General features: G+C 49.7%; 1 protein-coding gene across 1 annotated transcript in view; it reads right to left on the minus strand.

Annotated features, from left to right (window-relative positions):
• Positions 1–5980, minus strand: part of CHD9 (chromodomain helicase DNA binding protein 9) — a 167748-nt gene extending 161768 nt beyond the window's left edge. Inside the window, exon 1 of the mRNA XM_018559651.1 lies at positions 5716–5980. The gene's annotated coding sequence lies outside the window, so the exon portion shown is untranslated. The remainder of the gene's footprint in view (positions 1–5715) is intronic.
• Between the last annotated feature and the right edge of the window lie 774 nt (positions 5981–6754).

Raw genomic sequence — 6754 nt, forward strand, 5'->3', positions numbered from 1 at the left:
CACGCCGCCCGGCTTCCTGATTGGCCGGAAAGCCGGTTCCATGCTCCCTGGTGATGAAGGAGCATAGTGCCGGCTTCCCAGCCAATCAGTAAGCCAGGCAACGTGTAATAACTCACCCCCTGGATTCCCGATACTGACAGTTACAGTATCTGGAGCATTTGGGCGAGTACGAGTACTTGCCTAAATACTCGGTATTGGCACCAATACTAGTATCGGTGCATCCCCACCTACTGAGCAGAGAAGCGGACCTGAGAGAGAAAGTTCTGCTCTGCTCCATGGGCGGGCACAATAGCCAGCCTGCTATTGCAATTTGAAATAGCCAATAGCAGGCTGGCTATTTCCCCCTTTTGTGCACATTGTTGTCGACGGCGGAATCTAGCCCCCGGCTGACAGCAAGATGTAAGCAAAGAATTTCCTTAGCAACTAAATAAATGTAGTTACTAATTAAACTGTCAGTGTGCACCAAGCAACCAACAGCTTTTTAATGCACATCAAGCCACCGACTGCCATAACTGACCTCCTTTTGAAAATGCTAGCTGTCTGGCTGTATTGGTGACCCACAGGCTTCGGGACTTTGAGTACGTGACCTGGAACATCAGAAGTGTTTATCTGCATAACTGCTCTGGCTCAGAGCCAAGTCCAGCCTGAGGATGAGAAGATGGCGATGACAGAAAACATTTTTCTCGGTTTCCTGAGAAGCATGGAGGCTGCCACTGCTGACACCGCATTTTGCAAATACCAACTGCCTGGCTGTCACGTTACCCTCTTGATTTAGTACGAACACTAACCCAGCACAAGTATGCGGACAAGGACTTCGATATCCCCAATCTACAAACATTTATCGACTCAGTGATGGAGTACAGAAGCCAGGAGGTAAATGCAACACTTTCAAGAACATTGACCTCTGCAAGGTTTGCATTTAAAAAGCTCCACACCACAATCTTAGAGCCGGCTATATAATGCCTCCAATCGGACATCCGGGAGGAAAATGGTTGTTGAACGGCACCTGCATTCAAGGCGGTTATTTTGACAGCCTGATGGGCCGACTGTCAAAATGCAACAGCCCTAGTGGGAGGTCCTTCCATCTGCACTGTTTACTGTGGATGGAGGAATCTCTGTAAGATTATTTTTTGTCCATCCCGAGGGCCAATTCCCTCCATAAACTGTGCGTTCCAGAGCGGTCAGCCTGTGAAATGCATTGTATCACATTCCGGCCACCTTACTGCCTTCAGGGGTGTGGTGGTGCATTCAGAAGTCAATGGCACCACAGCCACACGCTCACCCGCCTGCATTGGCACATCAGTGCCTCCATTCCGGTCCAGTGCCATCCCAAAAAAATAGTGCGTGTAGCATTTTTTCAGATCGCACCGGACCGGCCACAGGCACTGATGTGCCACGGGTGCTGGCGTTTGCACTGCAGACGGGGGGGGGGAATGGCCGCGGTGCCATTGACTTCAATGAACCGCCACGCCCCCTCCTGCAGGAAGCCAGCTGCGATACAGTGCATTCCAGAGGCTGACCACTTTGGAACTCACTGTTTATGATGTGAACCGGCCCTGAAAGTTAGATGAAATCTAGTTTATACCCAGCTTAACAGTCATCTGTCCATGCTCCCACGCTGTCAACATGGTGCTGTACAGCCACGTCGGCAAACCTTCTGACCGTACCCTCGGCTCTTCTGCACATGTGCGGAATAATCCCATCCATTCCTAGAAAGAGATGTGAAAGACAGCCTACTCATAAGAATGGATGGATTCGTTCCCTGCATGTCAAGAAGAAGCAACAGACCAGGGGTGAGCAAACTCCGGCCCCCCAGCTTTGGTGAAACTACAAATCCCATGATGCATCTGTCTCAGAGTCATGCCTGAGGATCTTGCAATGTCTCATGGGATTTGTAGTTCCACAACAGCTGGAGGGCCAGATTTTGCCTGCCCCTGCAATCGGCACATCAGAGAGCTTGCAACAGCGGCTACGCAACTCTTTGTAAGCTGAAAAGCGTGGCTCTCAGGCGCACAGACAGGTGAGAGTGGACTTTGCTCTCCATCCATCTTTGTCCTGGTCATCTGATTCTTCAGCTGCTTGATTGGCTGGGCCCCATGAAATGATGCCAGAGCATGCACAGCTCAGTATACAAGAAAAAGACATTGCTAACCGGCAGCTAGAAGCTTTTATGACAGAAGAGACGTACACAGCCACTTCTGTCATAAAAAGCTAGCCGGTTGGCTTTGTTTTTACTTCACAGTTCAGGGGTGGGCAACTCAGGCCCTCCAGCCGTTGTGGAACTACAAATCCCACGAGGCATTGCAAGCCTGAAAGTTACCGCATGACTCCCAGAGACATGAAGGGATTTGTAGTTGAAGCACAGCTGGAGGTTTGGAGTTGCCCACCCCTGGTATAGTTAGTAGAGATGATTTGAGATCTATTGGTCAGGTCAATCAGACCGTCTTTCCTGCCGTTAGGATTTCAAATGTGAACTACTTTTACTGGATCAGCAGTCACTGGTTCCCAGTACTATTTAAACTAAAGAACAAAAGCGTACAATATTGGAGCATACCCGCCCTTACATATGGTTTGGAGACTGCATTTGTTTTATTTTTTCAGGCTACTTTTCTCCTGGTAAACCTTCCAGAGATGCACTTCCTTTCCAAGGGTGACAACACACACTCCCTTTATTTAGAAAGGAGCAGTATGGTCACCCTAGGCAGGATTACAGGTCACGCCCCCCCTTATCTCATCACCATAGGGGGAAGGTTTTCTGTGGTCTTAAAGGGTAATTCCACTTTCTCAAGCGAATTTGGGAAAATGGAGTTACCCCCTCCAATCTGGCCCCCCATTATACTCACCTTTGACTAAACGTTCCTTCCCCTCTGCCGATGCAGGTGTATTATTCATACTCCGTACATGGCAGTGCAACCCTGCGCTCTGTATTGTGAAATTCATTCGCAAATGGCAAGCACTCATTGGCTAGTGCTGTCACCTGACTGCGCTGACCAACTAAAAGTACAATTTGGTGTAAGGCGGTAAACAACAAAGTTATACTCCCCTGATCCTCTGAGCCGTCTTGCTCTTAGACCGGTCCCAGGAGCCTCTCTCCCCTTCCGCGGCAGCGGAGTCTATGATCCCTGAGTCATCATGTCTATAAACAATCTATAGAACATGAGGATGCCGAGGAACATACCATCACTGCAGAGGAGGAGGCAGCTGGCTCCGAGGAACAAGTGAGTACGACATTGTTAATTTCCTCCCTAGACCAAAATGAGAAAATAGCCCCACTGCAAGGGTTAAGAAAAAATGTCCTTAGAGTTCTGATTTAACACACTTCCTGTCCAGGCGTGACAACACTGCTCCCCCATTAACATGATTGTATGAAGGAGCTGAGCGAATGAGATTTGTCACCCTAGAGCAGCAAGTGTGTTATGACCACAGACAACCGCCCCCCTACGTATGGAGATGAGAGGCTGGGTGTCCTGTCCTTGGGTGGCAACACTGCTTCTCCCGATACAGTACAAAGAATGAGCGTGGTCACCCTATGACAGGAAGTGTGTTTCTGGAAGGTTTACCAGGGGATAATAAAAGCCTAAAGAAAAAACATCAAAACGAATGTAGTCACCATATCTGAGGACGAGTATGCTGCAATATTACATATTTTTGTCATTTTTGGCAGAGTAATTAGTTATAAATAAAGAGAAAAAAGCCTGAAAAATGAAAACGAATGCAGCCGCCACAAGGCAGGTCTGATACACGGCAGGATATGACATCTATGTTTTTAGGTTTAGATATTCCCTACATGTCAATAACAGGAAAAACACCAGTCACAGGTCCAGCCAATCCAGACCAATGCATTGTCAGCACATCTATAGAGTGACCACATTCTCTGACATGATCTGACTGGATGTGTCATACTGGTCAGCTCTCCTACACACAAGTCGCCATGTAAATACTTCATTACATAACACACGTCTGGAGTGAGAGCGACTGTGGTGACTCAACACACAATCTTTCTTGTGCCAGGGCTGACCTCACTGCCGCAGACACGCTGACTCAAAACCCAGAAACAGAGCCACCACCTCTTTCCAGTAGCGGACGGATCCGCCATTTTGGTATAAAACGCCGTCTAGGGTTTAAGCTTTAGTAAACTCGGTCAGACCGGGCACGGTTATGGGGTACATGTCTATCTGTAAAGGACCGAGGTCCCCATGTCACACACATACATGAGCCCAATCACCCATGTCTACATGTAAAGGACTGGTGTCACCATGCCACACACATGCATGAGCCCATATCACCCATGTCTATCTGTAAAAGGACCGAGGTCACCATGTCGCATACAGACATGACCCTACATCACCCATGTCTACATGTAGAGGACCGGTGCCACCATGTCACACAAAGACATGAGCTCACATCACCCATGACTATGTGTAAATGACCAGTGTCACCATGTCACATACAGACATAAGCACACCTCACCCATGTCTATGTGTAAAGGACCCGTGTCATCATGCAACACACTGACAGGCCCCTACATCACCCAGGTCTACTTTTGAGGGCCGGTGTCACTGTGTCAAATACAGACATGAGCTCACATCAATCTTGTCTGTGTAAAGGACCAGGGTCACCATGTCACATACAGCCATGACCCCACATCACTCATGCCTACATGTAAAAGATCTGTTTCAACATGTCACATGAAGACATGACCCCATAGCTACATGTAGAAGTAGCTGTCTCATCATGTCACATACAGACATGACCCCATATCTACATGTAGAGGAGCGGTGTCATGCTGTCACATACAGATATGACCCGGCATCGACATGTAGAGGAGCGGTGTCAACCTTTCACATACAGACACGACCCAAATCTACATGTAGAGGAGAGATGTCATCGTGTCACATACAGACATGACCCCGCATCTAAATGTAGAAGAGCAGTGTCATGGTGTCACATACAGACATGGCCCCACATCTACATGTAGAGGAGAGGTGTCATCATGTCACATACAGACATGACCCCACACCTACATGTAGAGGAGCAGTGTGAAGGTGTCACATGCAGACATAACCTCGCATCTACATGTAGAGGAGCAGTGTCACCATGTCACATACAGACATGACCCCACATCTACATGTAGAGGAGCAGTGTCAATGTGTCACATACAGACATGACCCCGCATCTAAATGTAGGAGGAGCTGTCTCATCATGTCACATACAGACATGACCCCACATCTACATGTAGAGAGGTGTCATGGTGTCACATACAGACATGACCCCACATCTACATGTAGAGGAGAGGTGTCATGGTGTCACATACAGACATGACCCTGCATCTACATGTAGGAGGAGCGGTGTCATGCCTATATCTGTAGCACATTCACCCACCACAGCTGAGAAGAGAATTGCAGGTGAGTTACCTGGCCATGTCCACAGTGCCTAGCCATCACACACAATGCCTGATGTCACCTTTTGGCCTTATAAGTCCCAGATCTGCACAGACAAGCAAAGCCCAGCAACGTGCACACAGCTGATCCCCAGCGAGTCTAAGGCCACATGCCGACTGCCGGCACTAGGAGTACAGGACACCTCCCCCACGCCAGTATACGTAAGCCCCTCGTCCACCTGCCAAGACATCAGAAGTCAGAGCTCAGGCCGGGGTCACCAGCACCCGTTGTCACCATGCCACCCTTTCCAACCCCAAGCCACATGTCATCTTACCCGGGATCCCGCCCGAGACACCAACATACGGGGCGGAGATGTAGACGGGGACCCCCTCCCCAGCGCTGATCACCGATGGATCGATCCTAGTTATCGATTCCCCCCAGGAGAAGGGATATGGATGCGGGAGGGGGTCTCTCCCTGCAGCTCTATCAGGCCAAGTTTCCCAGTGCTGATAAAGCGGCCCCTCCAACCCCTTACGACAAGCGTGAGCTCTTCCCCCGCCTCATTTGCATATCTGTGTTCGCGGCGCTGATTGGCTGCCCGGCTGAGCCCCCGGCTGGTGATCTGGGAGAAGTGCGCAGCTCGGTTTAGTGAGTGCGTGGAGGAGGAGGAGGAGGCGACGGGACGTGTCTGCCAGGGGCTCCCGCTATCACAGCATGGGCTACCCCTACCTCCAGCCCCGGCTTCCTCCTCCTCCTTCTTCTCCTCCGCCCCTGTATCAGCCATAATCAACGTGAGCCGTGCGCTGCCGAACTCGCTCACCCAGGGTGGGCTGGGTTATCATCAGGCGGCTTAATATGGCCTCTTCTCCACAGACCAATAGGCTGTGTTCTTGCACAGTGCATGACACTGGCAGGTACCATAGTCTCGGTGTCCCCCTTTCCTGCCACACCGGCCATGCGTTGGCTTTGGTTCCTCATGTCCTGAGTATACTACAGTATAAAGCTGGGATACAGGACACTGCTTATTACTGTGCAATGGGATTGTACCTCTCATATGCCCACTGACATAAAAAAAGTAAACATATGACAGCAGAGTGTGGGGAAATGACAGGCCATGGCTCCTTTATAGGGTTTAGATAAATTAATTTTGAACTTTTCTGAAAAGCGGAACTATACGCACCTCTCCTCCACATGCTCCCTAGGCCAGTGCCAACATCTTTCCCCCCGGTCTTTTTCCAGGTTTGGGATCTGCAGCCATGTTGATTGGCTGTGCCAGGATCACATGACACAGGCATCCGCATAGAAGTTCATCCTGGCTAGTGATGAGCTGGAGCATGGTGTTAACCCAGTTCACCCAAACCCGCTTAAACCTG

Source organism: Nanorana parkeri, unplaced genomic scaffold (genome assembly GCF_000935625.1).
Source record: "Nanorana parkeri isolate BGI_ZX_2015 unplaced genomic scaffold, ASM93562v1 scaffold409, whole genome shotgun sequence".
Classification (NCBI taxonomy): Eukaryota; Metazoa; Chordata; class Amphibia; order Anura; family Dicroglossidae; genus Nanorana; species Nanorana parkeri.